Source organism: Hoplias malabaricus, chromosome 15 (assembly GCF_029633855.1).
Source record: "Hoplias malabaricus isolate fHopMal1 chromosome 15, fHopMal1.hap1, whole genome shotgun sequence".
NCBI lineage: Eukaryota > Metazoa > Chordata > Actinopteri > Characiformes > Erythrinidae > Hoplias > Hoplias malabaricus.
This window is the reverse complement of record NC_089814.1, coordinates 29,572,661-29,592,665: the sequence shown is the minus strand read 5'-3', so window position 1 is coordinate 29,592,665 and position 20,005 is coordinate 29,572,661. Positions and strand designations below refer to the sequence as shown.

The 20,005-nt window shown below is 38.7% G+C and overlaps 1 protein-coding gene across 3 annotated transcripts in view; it reads left to right on the top strand.

Moving 5' to 3' along the window:
- LOC136668527 (rap guanine nucleotide exchange factor 6-like) overlaps positions 1-20,005 on the top strand; it is a 134,599-nt gene that overhangs the window by 41,799 nt on the left and 72,795 nt on the right. The window lies entirely within an intron of this gene.

Genomic DNA, 20,005 nt, shown 5'->3' with positions numbered 1-20,005 from the left:
ATGAAAGTTTTACTGGGTTCCGATATATTAAATGATTAGTTCTGGTTCACAAATACTTTCAGTGGTATTGAATTGCGCTCAATTACTCCAGAGAACACAGGTGCCACTGTTAAACATCCCAGTTAAACATAGTTTGGAAATCTCTAGCTGACAATCGATATTGAGCATTTTGACAATAGGCTCATTTCATGCTTGTTTATGGGGAGAACTCTATTCTCAATTGAGTGTTTGTTTCTGAAGATTTTAACAGTAAAACTGTTGAATTTAATAATTATTATGTCAGTCTATAACATTTTGGGCATACATTGTATTAGGTACTTTTGATGCAAATACAGTTTCAGGATAGTCTGAGATTGAAGGTCCAGTATTAAATATGTCAGAGATGGTTTTACAGCCCTAACATAGCTTATGTGAATAAGTTATAAGAAGTTGAATTGTTTTGGTTGTTGTAAAGAGTCCAAGCTTTAATTTTTATTACATTTACTGTATTTACATTGTATGTTTGTATAAACAAAACCTATCATGTATCAAAATTATGTAGTATTAATCATTCATTCACTCATTCATTCATACATTTATATCTGTCACGGCTTATCCAGTTTATAGTGAATTCAGAGCCTAAACTAAATTAATTTTTAATGTATGAATTAAACATATAATTTAAGTAAGTATTATTTTACATTATAATTATTACTGTCAAATTAGAGGCTCCATTTTAGAAACAAATGCAACAAATTGAGTGCACCTGTGATTCCTATTCCAATTAAGGTTGACTACATACAACCTGGTAGATCAGACCATTTAAGTGTTAAAAGAGTATAAAAAGCAAGGTGTTAACACCAGAGTTTGGTTTATGAAGGCTTACCATATGAAACAACATGCGTTGCCTGACAAATTGAGAAAGCAGATAAACGGTAAATTATAAAAATATAAGCAAATTGCTGTGGTCGTTACAAAACAAAGTCATTTTGGTGGTCATCCTTGAAAGATGAAAAAGCACACCCCTACCCTGCCATTTACTCAAAGGTTGTGCTGAAAAACTGATGGTCCAGTGCTTCCAGCTTAGCATAAGCATCTCATTGAGTGCCCAGACAGTGTGTCGAAGGTCGCTTGAAGTCAACCCTTGTGGACCATTTTTAAGAGGAATACTAACAAAACTGAAGACTTTGAAAAAGAAGCCTGATCATTATTGGCAGCACATTCTGTGGTCTGAGGAAACAAAATTAAACTTCTTTGGATTAAATGAGGTTCAACTTATTTGACCATGTAGTGGAAATAGTGTGCACATGTACAACCAGGACTATCACGATTCACTGCATAGTGGCAACTGTGAAACATGGAGGAGGAAGTTTGGTAATATGGGGGTATATGTGTTCAGCAGGCGTGGAATAGATGACGTGTATCAATGGTATCATGTGTACAGCAACATACTACAAAGTTCAATCTAATGTACACCAAAATACTACATGAAATTACTGATTCGGGAAGGGAATGTTTTATAAGATAATTACTCTAAACACACTGCAAAAATCAAACATCTTTTTTTTTTTTTTTTTTGACCGTCACCTTGCCAAGCATGTCAAATGACATGAACCTTGTAAAGCAGCTTTGGGCACCGCGTAACCTCTAAAGCAAAGCATAGGTAAAAAAATACAAAGCATATGGCAGAACATTTAGACAGGTGTCATATATTCCTAAGATCCTTCAGTCTGTTTATCTGAAACCAATAAAACAAGTACATTTTAAACAGATCTACAGGACTACTATAACAAGTGGTTTTTCCAAAGTCAACACACAATTCCACTTAATGACTACTGCAGTCTCAGAATTATTTTACCACTGAGTAGAATCCTTTATAAGCGCATTCCTGATGCAACTAATCAAGGGCTTTTAAATAGATGCATGAGGAGTGTTTGAGATACAACACATCAGACACCTGGACTGGCTGGTTGTTTATTGACTGTGATGTTTGATTGCATTTTAGACAAATGGATAACACAAGAGAGTTGTCCTGAAAGTTAATAGAAGAGATCATTAACTTGCACAAACAAGGAAAAAGTTACAAAAAGGCACTGAATGTTCCTAGAGATGCTACTGGAAGCATAGTTTACAAGTTCAAAGTTTTAAGGAACACTGGCTGGACTACCTGGACTTGGACGAACGAGTAAGCTATCACCTGCCACCAAATTCCTGGAGGCAGGTGGTCAAATATATTTCCAATTTATTTCCTTGCAATAGACACTGAGGTTTTAATTTGTACAGTAAGGCACATTCTAAATGCTGAAGGTCTCCATGCCCAAACACCAAGTCGTACACATCTACTGACGCAAAAGCACAAGAAAAGTCAGCCTCAATATGTTCAAAATCCCAGAAGTTGTGGGATTCCAGTGCTTCCTCTGGCACTGGAAATCTGTAACATGTGCAGGGCAAGCTGGATTTATACAGGTATCAGTAAATCTTAGGAGAAAACTTGATGCCTTCTGTGATTGAGTTGAAGCTTGAGCAGCATTCGACCTTGCAGCAGGAAAATTACCCCAAGCATACCTCAAAGACCACCAAGACTTGGTCTCAGAAAAATTTTGGATAATTCTAACATGGCTGTTTACAGTCTTTGGCCCGGTTAGAGGAATGGGCTTAGTACCAGGTTGCCAGTTTAATCCCACGACCGGCTGGGACATTCATTGCTGAAGTGTCCTTGAGCTAGGCACCTAACCCCGAAATGTTCTTAGGTGTCCCGGGCTGCTCTGGGTGTGTGTGTTCACTGCCCCTAATGTTCACTGCCACAGATGGGTTAAATGCAGAGGTCAAATTTTGTTGTATAGTTGTACAATAATCATAAATCTATTCATTTAAGAAAGTGATTGAATCGTTCAAACCAAAGAATTATTGTTAAGCAGAGTATATGAGGAATGGGCTAAGATTCCTCTGGATCACTGTCAGAAACTGGTGTGTGCACTACTTAGTACTTAAGATAGTTGTCATGAAGTGGTTGAAAAATTCTGAGACTGCAGAAGTCATTAAAGTGACATTCTATGTCAAATTTGGAGATACCACTTGTTTGTTGTGTGGAGATATGTTTATATAATAATTCATAAAAATGTTTTGTTTTCTTAAAAATGCAAACAAATAACAACTAAAACAGTCTGTTTTGGTTTTGGCACATGTTAATGATATCAAAGTGGGGTGTGCGTCATTTAGATACAGACTGGTCCCATAGGCTGTGTAAAGTCATGACTGGTTTGTTTTAGTTGTTGGGGAAAGTTTCCCGCCTGCTGATAGCATCCATTTTTAAACGTTTCAGTTAGAGTTCTTAGTAATCTCTGTTACCCACACTTCAGCGTAGGAGCTCGACAGTTACTTTGCTCCGCCTCCTCTCTGTGCTCACTAAAGTGCAGCACCAAAGAGTGAGGAAAGTTTTTACTGCGTAAACAGTAGGAGGGGTTGGTTTAAAAAAAAAAAAGTTGTGCCTTCAACATTGTGCAAAAGGCAGAATCCATGCTTCATCTATTTAATTTCCAGGCAAAATTGCTATTAAGGTCATGCTTGCACAAATAAGGGTTAATTAAAAAAAAATATATATATATATATATATATTTTGTTTGTTTGTTTGTTTGTTGATGTAGTCTACCTTCTGACGTGCTTGACTGGGTTGGTAACATTTTGTGGGAATAACCCTTGCCTGTGCATTTGAGCGTTTGTCCTGGAGAAACCCCTTCACATCTGTACTCTCATATGCCATGACATTTTGAAGGTTTCACTGGAAACATGAATGCGTGTTTTTAGAGGGTGTACATATATTATTTCAGTTGGCGAACTGATATGTGTCAGTATGTATACAGTGTATATACACAGTGTTTTTAAAATGCTACAAATCAAAGCTTGGTCACACCTACAGTGTCTGGTTATTGGTGACATTCAGGGATTTTTTTTTTTTATTTAGAAAAATCTGGGCTGAATTTGGGGGGGTTTCCCACCTGTGTAGAAATCATGTGATGAATTCACTGAAATGCCAGTATCACTAAGTTTGTTGTACAAGAACAACAGATTTTAATGGTTTATCAGTGTTTTTCTGTCATGAAATTGAAATCTACATGCTGATCCTCAAATCAGTAAACATTCTCACCTGTTACAATGCCATTTTATGCAGTGTCTTTGTAATCAGGGAACATTGATTCAATATATCTTTGAAATGAGCAGCATATGAGTGGAAGTTTTTAAAACCACAGGTCTGCTATCCCTACTTTACCACAGACGAATGTTGATCAAAACCTACTGAAGTGGTTTCAGACTTCAGACTAAGCTTTGTTGATTTGCCAGTGGGGTGTTGCTCAGATTAAGAGATACAATCCCCAGCAGTAAAATACATTTTATGTTAAATGATTGCTAAGATGTTTTTCTTATAGCTTATGATCATTATATGGGGCTAGAGTTGGTTGTTTCAGCTAAAGATTAAGATGTCCTGCTCCTTCACACATCATAAATGACTTTTAGTCTTTGTGGTAACTTGTATCCACCAGACTTGTTGACTTCATTTTGCGTTGTGCAAATGATTTGAAGAAATGAACTTCAGTTTTCTTTTAGTTTTTTTTTTTTTTGTAACAGCACGATGTAAGATAAACCAGGCCGGAACGTGTCTGTGGTGTGATGTTTCCTGTTAGTCTGCAGAGACGTCTAGTCTGTTGTTCTTCCACCTCGAGATAGTTCTGGCTGAAGATTCAGTACACTTGGGCCAAGTAATTAAGCTTTGTTTTGGAGGCTTAAATAAAGAAGAAACTTCTCTTGACACAGAGTTGGTAATAAGAGTATTTAGTATGACAGTAGTTTCTGGCAGTGCTCCATGCTACAATTTGCCTATTCAACTTTTAAGTTGATATCTTTGACTTGTGACTCACTTTACATCATCTACACATAAATTGCATTTGCTTCATCCCAAGGACATCATGAAATCACTGTGACTCATCATAGGTTTCATTACCAGTGATAACATTTGGATGACCTCTGCATGATCCGAGTTTTCTTTAGTTCAAATATTGGAACAGTGTTTAGGATTTTACAAGCACCACTGAAAGCAATTCCACAGATGATGTTGCAGGTTACGTGTCCTCATAAATCTTGTTAGCAATTTCTTTTTCTCTCTTTGTCCAAGTGAACATCTATTAGAGTCATTTACATTTATGTAGCTACTTAAAATGGTATACTTACCTCTTGGTTGGTGATGTCTTAGGTGTTTCTCACCAAAGCTTTACAAACCACATTTACTCACAGACGTTTCTCAGCGGGTGTAAAATTTTAAATTCCCTGTATTGTGATGGAGGGGGTTGGTTAGATGCTGGTTAGAGACTGTATTCAGACTGTATTTTCTTTTTTTATTAAAGACATGTGACTTATGTTATGAAAATTTGGTGAAATGTGCTTGCTTACTTTCACATTGGAGCTACCAAGCTGACAAGTAAATTCAAAATTTAAATCTAAAATGTTACTCAGGAGTACTAGATAATCAGGACACTTGAAGATTTGTTTTATGATACACAATATTTATTACAAACAAGACCCAGTACTGCTGTTTAGAAAAAAGCTGTGAGTGACAATTGTAAGTGTAATGAATTTTATTAAACATTTTACAATATTATATAGTATTTAATATGGAGCAAGTACGAGTTTGTAATTCTGGCTCTTGATGGATATTAAAAATGAACTGAAATTAATTGAAATGAATAAACCAGCACGTTTCCTAAGCTACGCATCTGTTTACAAAAGAATCAGCGTCAGTTAAAGCCAAGTAGCTTACTCCTCAGTTTTCAGGAGCCCCAGTGTGGTGCCAGTGTCACCAAGACTTCAGTCTTGATTTCTCCCCCTGCTTCATTGGGGAATGAAATCCCCAATGACTCAATCCAAATGCAAACAAACCCATGTTACATGTGGCACAGAGCTTCAACTTTGGATAATGTTGAAACTTTAGTGATTTTCTCAAACTGTGGTGATCGTGGTCATATATATTTAAATGGTAATACCAGGCGTCAGGAATTGTACTGTAACTGTTAAAATGTAGCTAGTAATTAGATGTGCACTTGGTCAGTACTGTCAATATTCATGAAATACTCTGAAATGTTATTTTTTCGAGTTTAACATGCCATATATTTCTTTATAATTGGGATAAATATCTTTTATATTCACCACTTCTAGTAGCAGCCATCTTTAAACTTAAGCTGCTTGCATTCTTTTGTCCTGTTTTATAGAACAGTATTTCATACAGTGGCAGAAACCACAGAAAGCCATAGAGTGCTTAACTACTTGACATAATTTGAAGCGTGATATGTTGATTTAGGCACACATTTGGTCTGGTGTTGATTGCATGACTTCTTAGCTACAATATCTAGTATATAATTGGGCAGCCTTGGCCTAACCGGCAGGGACATCCATGGCTGAAGTGTACTTAAGCAAGGCACTGAACCCCCAAACGCTCCCCAGGAGTTGGGGATGGCTGCCCTCCGCTCTGGGTGTATGTTCACAGCCCCTAGTGCACTAGTGTGTGTGCGTTCACTGCCACCAGATGGGTTAAATGTGGAAGACACATTTCGTTGTACATTGTACAATGACAAATATTTGCAAAAATAATTATTGCACATTAATTAAATACACCAGTCTTTTCTGAGATTAACTGTCCATGAGGTGAGGGTATATTAGTGTATGTGTACATTTCTGTAAAACTATTATTTTAAATTTGTTAATAATAATAAAAATAATAATAATAGTAATAATAATTAGCCATGTATTACTTCTGTTGTTCTCATTCCCTCTGCACTATGTCTCCTGCTGCTGTTGGCGCTTATGCTGCTTATGCCTCTGAAAGGCTAATTTTAGGGGATTACATCATTGTAGCCAAGATGACAACCTCACTGACCCCTCCCTCCCCTGCCTCAGGGGATAGCTCACATTTTCATTCCACTTAGAGCTATGGATCTCTCCTGTACTTGCAAGCAGCCTGCTTTTTACACACTTACAAGCAGCTTCATATGGGAGAACACTCTGACCATATGGTGGTCAAGTATTGCCCCTCCTATGAGGCCTGCTCCTCTGCCCCAACCTTCAAAACACAGCACAGCCTTTCTGCCCCCTTGGCCAAAAGGATGTGGGTGTGTGGAGCTCAGGAAAAATGGCAGGAATTCCTGCAGCACTGCTATTGAGTACGAAGGGTCTAAAGTTGATCCTTGTATGCGGTGAATAACACATCTGTTATATTTCTGCTTTTCAGGTATTTTCTTTATTATAGCGAAGACATTAGACTCCATTACAATTAACAACTTGTCAGCTGACCTGCATCAGTAAACAACGTTAATTACACTCTTCTCTCTTTGTTATTTTCACATGCTATAATATGTAGAAATGTCAGAAATTGTCTGAAAGCTCTTACTGAGTTGTACTATGTCTGCACACAGACTTGTGAACTAATGTGAAACAATGTGACAATGTGCTGCAAAAATGTTAGCACAAATATAACAAACCACAAAGGAAAAAAATTTGGAAAGAAAATATTGGATTAGATCATCTCTGTAACAAATATGTCCTGAAATAGCACAAGCATTTGTGATGTCATATTGTTTTTTCTGTTCAGTATTTCCTTCTTTGGGGTAAAGAAAAATGTTGGTTGATACTGAGCAGTCGTCAAAGATGAACTTTAAAGCTTATAGATTTTGAGAAAGACAAGTGGTATCTGTGATTACTGAGGTGAGACAACAGAAGGCACGGGTTCTTTTTATTGATGTCCAAGTTCAAAGAATCAATGAAGGAGGTGGCTGATACCATCAAAGAACGTAAAGATGTGAAAACAAGGAAACCAAAAGAACCAAAGACAAGCTGGAAGAGATAAACTAGGCTAAACAATTCAAGAACTCTGAATGAGAGCACAGACAAGAAGACAGGAGCAGGGAGGGAAAAAAAACACAATCACAACATAAATAAACAAAACAGTAAACAATGGACTATACTCCATCCAGCCATACCAATAAATCACCACCTCGTTTCAACCCTCATTGTCCATTTGATCCTGTCCAGTGACCATTGGTGCAGGTTGTAGTTCTGCGATGACAGACTGTAGTCCATTTGTTGCTCTGGTTACTTTGTTAACACCCTTTCATACCGTTCTTAGACAGTCAGGACCACCACAGGGAAAGTGCTAGTGGATCATTCTCAGCGCCACAGAGATACTGACTTGGTGCTGGTGGTGTGTTATTGTGTTTTGCACTGGCACAAGTGGACACAGCAATGCTGCTGGAGTTTTCAACACTGTCCACTCACTGCCCACTCTAGATGCAAAGTATTGGTCATCCTTTAGTTGCAGTAGATTCAGATGTATGTAATGTCTTTATCATTTTAAGGTGGAACTGGATATTTACTGGCTAACTGTTGATACAACATCGTACCACTAGCGAAGTGAAAGGTCATAGTATGTTGCTACTACATTAAACTGAGATAGTACAATGTGTAGCATAGTTTTTAAAGGAGATAAAACAGACATTTGTGGTTTTATTTGGTTGTTTACGCAGACCATATATTGCCAGAGATTCACAAGGTGTTCCTAGACCCTCCATTTGGAGTGTAACTCTAAAAACATCTCTGTTTGAAGGGCCATGTCACTCTAACACTACCCTTCTATCCCAAGAAGAATTGAGACGCCCTACGATGAATAGTTGTTGTAGACCTTTAATTTTGAATGCATTTCATACATTCTAATGTGTTGAACCAAACTGAATGTAAGCGTTAGTAACTTTGTACCCACCTTATTAAATGTCATGCAGAATTGGATTTAAATAGCATAGAAAATTACTGCAATGATGTAGCTTTCTCATGGTTAAGAAAGTAGAGCCTAAGGCTTATTCTAGGCTGTGATTGTGGTGCGTGTAAAAGTCATCTATCGGGAGAATGCCTGTGCTCATGAGGGAGCAGTAAAGCGTTTAACAAATTGAGTAATTTGCTTATTGGAATTTTTTTTTTTTAGTTGCTTTCTTGGGGGAAGCTGTCCCCACCATGTTCTTAATTAGCATTACGAGATTGATTACTCAGGAGCGCGTGAGCCGCTGCCCTCGGCCCTCACCAGCCACGTTTGTTATTGTTCTGTGCCCTGTGGGCTGTAGCAGAGTGGCTGGACATACAACCTCCCGCCGCCTCATCACTGTCACCTTCTTACATGCTGAGGGGACAATGAGACCCCTGGGACAACCCCCTTTTCCCTCCCCCACTCTCTCTTTTCACTTTCCCTACTGTCCCCATTTTTTCCCCGGACACCCTCTGTCTCCTCCTTTGTGCTCTCATTAGTCACCCTCACCACTCCATTAATCACTTATGGAATCAGTGCAGAATTGCCTCTTACTCTTGTCCTGCTGTCTGAGTTCATTGCTCATACTTAAATAGGCCTGGATTCTCCATGGCATATACGCTAAGTAACCTCCTCTTGCACTTTGTTAAACTGTATCCTACCTGCTCACCTAGAGCTAATTGAAACAGGTGGAGAGTGAAGTTGTTCAAGAGCATCTCACCAACATTTCTGCACAATTTAATGTTTAAAACTTAATTAAACCCATTGAATGTTTTGCATAACAAATGTACAGACTGTTTACATACAGAATTATTATACTGATGGTTGTGGGAAGATGTGAAGCAGTAGTTTTAAGGCATAATAGTACCTTCTTCATCTTGATTGCCTAAATAAAATATACAGGTTATATCATATATAATCTAATGTCACAGACTTCAAAACCCAGGGATGGTCCAGAAGTGCAGATGGTGACGTGCAGAATGCAAATGAAAGCAAATGCAATGTAAATGTTTGTGGATTTGTGTTGTGCAAAACCTCAACAGGAATTTAACACGTCTAGGTTGTAGTGAAAGCTTGAGAGCTGTTTGTGATCTCAGCAGTGTAGTGGAGCAAAGAATGCATCCTTGTGCATAGAGTGCATAAATGTTATGCGTAATAAAAGCAGAAGAGATTTAGACACTCCACCCCCCCAACTCTTACATATGAAACACACATGTGGTATACTCAGGATGTACATCCTGTCAGCTGTATATAGTCTCTGCTAGACCTGTTGCTTTTCTTGTGTATCCTGAGTTCAGCACAGCAGTTTGGTGCAGTTAGATCAGTTTGAACATCAACATCATGTTCATGTGTCCCAAAGACTGGCTTATGCAGGATAGTCTGAGATTGCGGTCCATGCTTTATGACAGTATGTTCATTTATGTATTCCTTTTTACTATTAGGAAAAATGAAGAAAATAATTATACAAACTTGTCAACTAAATATTAGTTTATTATTCATTCATTCATTATCTGTAACCGCTTATCCAATTCAGGGTCGTGGTGGGTCCAGAGCCTACCTGGAATCATTGGGCGCAAGGCGGGAATACACCCTGGAGGGGGCGCCAGTCCTTCACAGGGCAACACAGACACACACACATTCACTCACACACTCACACCTACGGACACTTTTGAGTCACCAATCCACCTGCAACGTGTGTTTTTGGACTGTGGGAGGAAACCGGAGCCCCCGGAGGAAACGCACACGGACACGGGGAGAACACACCAAATCCTCACAGACAGTCACCCAGAGTGGGAATCGAACCCACAACCTCCAGGTCCCTGGAGCTGTGTGACTGCGACACTACCTGCTGCGCCACTGTGCCGACCATTTATTATTATTATTTACAATTTTAATGTGCCCAAACTTAACCTGCCACCTTTAAGATCTCCTAAGTTCAATATTGTAATTGAACTTAGGAGATATTGTATATATATATATACAGGAGGTCCTTGGGTTACATCAGTCCTGAGTTACGATGTTTCATGGTTATGACACATCTCCCATTTACTGTATAAAGCCTTGTTTTGACTTAAGTGGTTTTGCGTTGTAAACGTCGTAACGTGAACTTCGTGTTTGATGTGCGCGGCGGAAGAATACACGGTTATGCGGCTCGGGACCGAGGAGGATAGGTGTTAGGATAGGATAAGTGCTTACAGTATGTTATTTACGTACAGTATGTACGTATGTTCCGATTACACAGAAAATCAGTTTACGATTTGACGTAGGAACGGATCAATGTCGTAAGTCTAGGACCCCCTGTATATAATTTCTGATTTTGGCCACTGAGCATGTAAAAGCTCTGGCTACAAAACAAAACACTCCTGTGCGTTAGTGAGTATTCTGTGGCTATTTCCAGAGCAGTGTTTCTGCCATAAATCCTTAGCCAATCAGAAGATGGTATTGTAGCTTTTGACCAGTAAAATAGTTTCCTCTGCTCTTATCTGTATTTTCAGTGCTTGAGAAAAATGGAGAACACACCCACAATCTGCAGCAACGTTGACAGATTCATCAGCCTCAGGCTATAAGGAGTGAAAGTGACACATTTTAATTGATGAAAATGGAGTTAAATATACATATGTAAAACATCCTGTAATGATGTTACATGTGTGTTTAATCTACGTACAGCATAATAATAATAATGAAAAAAAATGTTGACCTAAGTGCAGAGAGAGAGAATTCAGTTTGTTCACTAACAAATGTATCCTAGGCATCCAGCATTGTTTTTAGCACTGTGTGCTGTAATAAACACAGGACTGGCTTTGAGTGTTGAGTTCACTTTGATTGATGGCTGCTGACTGGAGGAGGAAGTGGAGATGGTGGAGGATGATGGAGGTTAGTCATCAGCAACAGGAGACAGAGGGCAAGATGTAACTCTTGATGTCGATGGCAATGGTTCAAGTTCATGGCAAGACTCAAGTTCATCCAACCTCTAGAAGAACTGCTTGTAGTTGCTTGTAGTTTGAATAAATCAAATGAAAACCTTGGTCAGTTTAAACGTTGTAGTATAAGGTGCACTAGAGTGATTTATGCGTACTGTAAGGACTTTTTAAATCACAGTACGTAGAGGTATATTTGCAGTGTGGTTGTTGCTCTGATCAGCATAGTGAAGATTAGCTTAATATGTGGGTAGAATTAATTAAGAAATATATCAGTGCTATTTTTAACATTTTTTTTAATATGATTCAGACTTCAGATAGAAAAAGTCTTTAATTAGTAAACATATTTATCCTGCATCCACCTTTTTTCTTCCACTCCCCCTATACCTCCCTAAATATTTGCTTATTGGGAGCAGCCCTGCTCCATTTCCACCGAGGAGACTGCGGTTCTCCCTCTCACTCTTAATCCCTCCATTGCAAGCTGCTTTTTTTTCTTCCTTTCTTTTCTTTTTTTTATTTTATTTATTTATTTAAGGAACATGGGGATCCTCCAGCAGCTGGGGGCTAGTCTCTCTCTTTCTTTCTTTCTTGCTCACCCTCCCTCACGCTCTCTCTGCAAAATGCACCGCTCTCACTGTCTCTGCTTCCACAACAGTCCTCGGAAAGCTCCATGTGCTGCGCAGCCATTGGCTGGCATGGAAAAGATGATGTCATTCATATTTTTTTTTCTTGCATTAGAAGCAAAGCCTGGGAATAGGATTCAGTTCACATTACTGGCCCTGGTTTCATAGGAGAGGAGACATCCTTCAACCACAGCCTGAGCCGTCTGTTTGGTGGCATGCATAAGCTGTTGTTTACTGAGTGAGAGTGGCTCACTTGCACTTGTGGCGACATATGTATCTGGCCCGTGCCTGTCCATAAACATGTTTTTAAACTTCTTTTTATATGAAAATGAGCACAAGCCAGGGCTTAAGCCTTTATTTCATGTTTTTTTTTCTACACGTCTGCGGCAGTTTGCCTTTGTCTGTTCACAAAAGCCTGAGGAACAGACAAGCGTAGGGTTTGGGGTGAAGGAATAGCATGCATTTCTGTGATTTATGTTTTGTCAGCATTATTTATGCATATGATTTCTATAGAGCAGAGGTTAGCAGAGACACTAAGCTTTATACTATCGGATCAATAAAGATGCTACCCTATCCCCCCACCCCTCCTTTTTTCTCCCCGCTTCAAGCAGACAGCCAATAGCTCTAATGCAGTCAACCCCTCCTCTCCCCACCCCAGCCCACCACCACCACCACCACACCCCACTCTGGTGCTCCCTCTATAACTCCCTCCCTCACTTGTGCACCCTATACAGGTGATGTCATTCTTTTTCTGCTAGGCTCCCCTCCCCTCCCCTCCCCTTCCCCTCTCTCTCTCTCTCTCTCTCTCTCTCTCTCTCTCCACATTAGATGCTCCGTCTTCACTGGCGGAGCATCCAATCGATGGGAGCTTTTCCTGGGGGAGCCGGCAGGGTGCTGCAGCCAGGGATGCGCACTCCGAGTCTGGAAACAGCAGCAGGCTGACCGCTGGCTTTGGAACTGGACCGGCTCAAGTGTATCTGCCTGTTTCAGTGATTCTGGAACGAGTGCAGGAAAAACGCCGGCTAAAGTGGGGACCCAGAACGCAGCTAGTAGCACCGTCTCACTTTTCTGCAGCTTCAGCCTGAAGTTCGGAGTTTGCAAGGGAGGGAAGATGGAATTGTATTCCAGGACACTTCCCTTAATTGGGATTTTTTGGTGCTTTTTATGAAGACTCATTTTCAGGGGATTTTTTGGAATCTCAGCAGTTGTCGCTGTGCTTTGGGGATTTGAGAAAAATGATGGGTTTTTCTCACAAATAGATGAGCGCTTCCATCACTGCGTTTGCGGAACTATTTCGTGTATCGATATTGGCTCCCTGTTAAAACAAAAAAGACCTGTTCAGATTTTTGTTTTAGGTGATTTTTACATTTTTGTTGTTGTTTTTATTTTATTTTCTCAAACGTTCCTGTGGATTCTAGTGAAGAGGACCTAGCTAAGCGTTTAATATCTGGGGCTTTTTTTTGTCTCTCTCTTTCTGTCTGGCGAAAAAGGGAAAGTTTCCCTCACAGCTTTGGAAATGGCTTTCCTCGTCCGTTGCTATGCCAACTGCTTGCAGCCGTGGTCCTCCAAAGTAAGTGATGTCGTAATGCTTCTGTATCCAGCTCCACTAAGTAAGGATGAGGAGAGCTGAGCATGTGTCAATGTGTGTTTTTGTCCAGTGTAGACCTTGCTGCTGTTATGATATATGTGGATGGACTGCACTGTGTATTAAAATTTTAATGAATTTTCATTGATTATATAAAGAAACTAGCTCTGAATACTGCATATCAGTTGTGCATGAATGCTTTTTTGATTGATATTGATATTTTGCATTTTCATAATGTACTCCGGGCACTTTTCACTTGTAGTTATGATGCTTGGTGACTATGTTATTGTTCCAGAATTCTTAAACTAATGAGTATCATATCATTAGCCTTTGCATGACTGTTAATATATATATATATATATATATATATTTCTTTCACTGTTGCCGCTTAACTTGAAGATGAGAACATAATTTATACTAGGTCTTCCCCATCAGACGTCATTTCCACACGTGTTTAGTTGAGTGACGAAGACTGTCATTACGTCGGCTAAAGTTTTGAATTTCCCTACTTGCATAGGTTCCCGTTCCAGTAATCTAAATGAGTAGTCATTTGAGTTTTTTCACAGGTTTTGCTTTTGTTTGAGTTTAAATATGATCCACTCATTCATAGTAAGACCGCATTCCAGCTCTGGATTTACAAAATAAATAAATAAATAAATAAAAATCATTGCACAAATTGACAATGCAGAATGTAATGTGGCAAATACATGTTTCTTAATGTCCATGCACATCTCATGGTAAAAACCGTAATTGCAAAGCTCATTTCTATATCCGGGATTGTGTTCATATTTGTACTTAAACCAGTATAAATCAGGGAATCTGTTGGTGAATATGATGGATTGGTTTCTGTCTCCGCCGGTATGTTCTCATAATGCAGTAGAGATGCAGCTGGGCTCAGACAGACAGGTCAGTACTACAATCTACCCTTCATACCGAGAGTGACCAGCTGAGCTTCCAAGTGAACTTGGATGAGAAGTTTACAGAGGTCCACTCATTGTTTTCTACATAGAGACTCACATTGGGAGCAAAATAGCATAAATATATTACAGTCCTTAAAGACCTTTTCATATAAACGTATATAAACGTGATAAATTCAAACAATCACAAAGCACCAGCAAATTAAACATGCCATACATCAAAAAGTGATCAAGACTATGAGTGCAGTGGCTTTATTTTGTATTTTTCTGCATGTCACTAATATCCAATTACACATGACCAACTGTGCATTGGCATTGAACCTGACATCTGTAAAATCTGTAAGACAGATAGGAAGGGCTGTTTATATCCGACTAGGGCTGGATAATAATTAAATATCTATCTATCTATCTATCTATCTATCTATCTATCTATCTATCACAATATTAAATGATTCAATATCAGTTATATGATTTTTTTATACACATTTTCAATATTTCAATATACATTATTTACAGCATCTGTCTCTGACTGACGGTCATTACAGGGCGCTGTGGTCAGTTCACTGCCCTCAATTTTAAAGTTAGTTTAAAATTGTTTTCAGTTCTTTTCTATTGTTAGTATCAATATCTGAATTATATCGTATCAACCGAAATGAAGAAATATATAAATTTTGGCCGTATCGTCTAGCTCTATATCCGACTTGGAATCACTATTAAATTGCAGGCTTCATTAAAAGGAGGTTTATCTGTGCTTTTTGGTAACAGATGTTATCCACGTAGTTCCACTTATGATTCAGTTAAATTCAGTAACAATTTCATTATTTTATCCCAGCCATTATTATAAAAAATAAATAATTCGTACCTCTAAAAATACCACTATTATATGAGTATTAAATGTTTTGTGAAGTGTTTTTTTTTTTTTTTTAATCAATGTTCCTACAGGGATGATCAAGATTGCATGAAAATACTAATGGGCGCAGGTTGATTGTCATTTTGGACAGTAAAAAAAGTAGATATTTGTACGGATGTTGTTGATCATCATTTTATATATGCACACTTTATATTCCAATGCAACACAAGTATACGGGCATTTTGAAAAAATCTGTGGAATCTCCTGTTGTGTTTTCAGCTCATCTCCTGATCTTATCTATAACATGGGTTCTTAACCTGGGGTCAGGACCCCTCTTAGTGGTCTCAATGTGGTCCCAGGGTGGTTGCAAGTGTGCTTTAACAAAAAATATAGTGAAAACCACTGTGCAGCCCTCTTGAAGTTTTGGAGCTAATGGAGCTCTGTTGTTTGTTGCCTATTCTAGTAGCAAGTTACAGAAATCAATGTCAGACTAAACTTGGTTCATGCACGACTTGATCATACTGCCACATGCACACTTTATTCGATTAACACGGAATGTTTACGTTTTAAGTGTATCAATCTGTATAGGCTGCATTTTAGTCATTGCTGAATGTTATGAGAGAATTGCTCTGCAGATATTTTCTAAATTGGTGGATATTTTATAAATAGATGTTACTGTTTCTCTTCTGCAGATTACTAAACGTCTTGCTCATACGGACAGACGTACCCTAGATCTGTCACCTCATATTCGTCTTATTTTTTCTGCCACATAATAATAACTTTAACTGAACAATGTGTTTTTAAGATAGTTAAAGGGAACTGCAGTCCTCTCTAAATTGTTTATGTTCAGAAGCGCCGTGTCTTTTAAGGTGGAATAGTATAAACGTCTGTTGTTTGTTCGTGGGTGGAGTTTAACTTGTCTGTACGTTTTTATTCACGGATTGAATTACCACAAACTTGTTTGTAAGTCGAGTTGTTTAGTTTTGTAGAACTTTTACTGTGTTTACTTTAATGCCGTTAGCAGTCTCCTGAATTTAGAGTGGTTTCCTACCTTAATAATCTGAAACAGCAAAAATAAGTCAAATATTACACATCTATGGAACAGGAATTAAGCAATATCATCCACTTTTTTCATGATTTCCAATGTTTGAGACTCAAAGGTTTGTGGACATTTCTTACATATCTTTTAAAATGAAGGATACTATTACTGAATTTGCCCATTTTGCTACAGTTAAAGTACAGTTAAAGCTAGCTATAATGTGTTTGGGCTTTGCTCCTTTGCATGTAGAGATTTCTCTGGATTTTTGGAAACGTTTAATGACATGTGCCGTACATGAAGATATCCCCAGGTTCTTAAATATTTTAAGTCAAGAAATATTATCCTCTTTCTTTTTAAACTCATGTACTTTTTTGTAGCATTACACCACTTTAACAGTCTTTTGTTCCCAGTCCCAACTTTTTCAGAATGTGCTGCTGTCATTAAATTCAAAATGAGCAAATATATTTCAAAATACAATAACGTATCCCAGTTGCAACATTACACATAATGTCTTTGTTCTACTTTCAATTAAATATAGGTTTTAATAATTTGTCCTTCGTTCCTTCTGTTTCTATTAATATTTTGCTCAGCATTGCAGCTTTTCTGCAAATGGGGATGTATAAGGTGTATCTACAATCTTTGGACGTAGTGTTTGTTATTCCACATTGTAAATGGGATTGCTTACCGTTTGAGGAGTAAGACTGGCTACATTAATTCTGTCAACGGGGGACTCATTAGTGCTGTGACCAAATATATATAAATATCCTGCGCTATCTAATTAGCATCTGCTAATTAGAGTTTACAATCTCTACAATGCATTTCTGTTTCAGTTTCCCTCTGTTGAGATATCAGATATGACTGAATTCGACACGATATTGTAAATACCTTTTGAAGATTGTGTTTAGTCATGAGTTCTGTGTTTTCCCTCATGACGTATTGGGTTATGTCTTGTAGGAGGACCGCCCTCATACATAATTCAGTAGCCAATAATGGGTCTTCAGCATTCTTACCCGGTCGTCTTGTGTGGCGCTGCACTTTCACATCTCCATTTATTTTCTGGTGACCAGCCATCTTCGAACTTGGCATTGCAGCAAACATCCTGGCAGTGTTGTTAATGGTACTTTGAAAGCCATTAGCATCTATTTTCCTCTTGTTTACTGTGTGTATCTCAGTAAAACTGCCTGAAGGTCTGATAAGACAGTCTAACTATGACACTCCCCACATTTTCACATTTATCCTCATTGCTTCTGAATGACTATGGTCTTACTTTAAAATGAATTAGCTCCTTTCTCAGCTATGATGTCATTTTCACAACCATTTTCCATGTGCAAGGAAGAGTAAAGAGGTGTGTGTTTGTAAATGCTGTGTAACCAGGTTGGTAGCATTCTCAGTCTTTACGTGCACTCCAGCAGTAACATTCAATATCAGTCCTACCTCTCTCATTATTTTGTTAATGCAAAATTAATGCAAATAGGGCATTGCCACATTTTCCTTTTCTTGAGCTCAATGCAGCGGTTGGGAACCTGCTTCTGGCAGGCAATGTATGGCCCTCTGCACACACTTATTGGCTGTATGTTTCAACTTTATGCTATAGCCATTTGTGGTTGTACAAATAGTAGGAGCATAATTAAATTAGCCAAAATCGGCTGCAAGAACCGTGACTGCAGTTTCAACCTATAGCTGCCTATCTGCCATCAATGAGTGTATAACTACAAACTTCAGTTTTTAAATTGGTAAGAGGAGAACAATAACTCCTTTTTTAAAATATATTTTCCATAAGGCTTAATTATTCATTCATTCATTCATTATCTGTAACCGCTTATCCAGTTCAGGGTCACGGTGGGTCCACAGCCTACCTGGAATCATTGGGCGCAAGGCGGGAATAGACCCTGGAGGGGTGCCAGTCCTTCACAGGGCAACACAGACACACACACACATTCACTCACACCTACGGACACTTTTGAGTCACCAATTCACCTACCAACGTGTGTTTTTGGACTGTGGGAGGAAACCTGAGCACACGGAGGAAACCCATCCGGACAACACACCAACTCCTCACAGACAGGTCCCTGGAGCTGTGTGACTGCGGCACTACCTGCTGCTCCACCGTGCCGCCCAAGGCTTAATTATTACATTTTTAATAATAAAAAAAACTAATACAAATTATAAAAAGATTTCTCAGTTTCAAAAATTTAAATATTGGCCTTGTACAATGTTCAACTCTAGGGTTTAAATGATTTACTCATCATTGCATTCTGTTTTTATTTACATGTTGCACAGAATCCCAAATTTTGTATTTTCTTACTCTTATCAGTCTATTAAATAATCGCTTTCTGGAAGAAAGAGAAATTTGAATATGTTAAACTTGCTACAATGGCCTTCATGACGCTGTTGCCCATTTTGTTGCTCTCATGCCAAATAAATGTGTTTGCTCAGTCTGGTGTTCCATGCATATTAACTGTCCCAATACAACCCTAGCGTCCCATCTGTGACCTGTGACCAGACATGTAAATAATAATTTGGCCTGCAGGCGGAAGAGGGTTTCCCACCTCTACATTCATGTGTTTTTTGAGTGAAAAACAGAAGGTCTCTAAGCTACTGGAATGTTTTAGCTTGATGAGACCTGAGGATGTTAAGAAGGCTAATTGTAATACAGTTGTCCCAAATTAATTAGATTTTTAACCAGTATTGTTTTTTTATTATTATTATTCTCTGTATACTGCAATGCCTCAAATACTCCGCAATAGATTTTATAAGGGAAAAGCCTGTGTCTTGAATGGGGGATTGATTCATTCATAGTGATAGGATATTTAGTGCCAGGTGTAAGCAGAGCTTTTGAAGGCGTGTGCATTCACAGTAGGCCACTCACCAACTAGAAAAACAGCCACAGGTGGCAAAGTGGATAAAACGAGTCAAAACTGCACCAGAAATTCCTCCACTACTCCAGTGGTGTCTTGGTTCACAGAGAGATGACATTAGAAGTCTGTTGTCGGTGCATTGTTTGTTTTACTTGCACTCTATTCCTTTGTGGCATGATTATTGTTACACTTTCAGAACGTTGCGTCCTGTGTTTGTTTTGTTTCAATGCCTTTGGTTTGTGTTGCATTCATACGTGAAATGAACCGCACTAGAGTTTGTTTAGAAACGGACCGAGACCCACCTGCTTGGGTGGTCCCGGACCGTTTGTTTGGTGCGCATCAGAGTTCGTAACGTAGCGTTCACATTTACTCTAACCAAGCGCAGTAACAGAGCACTCGCATC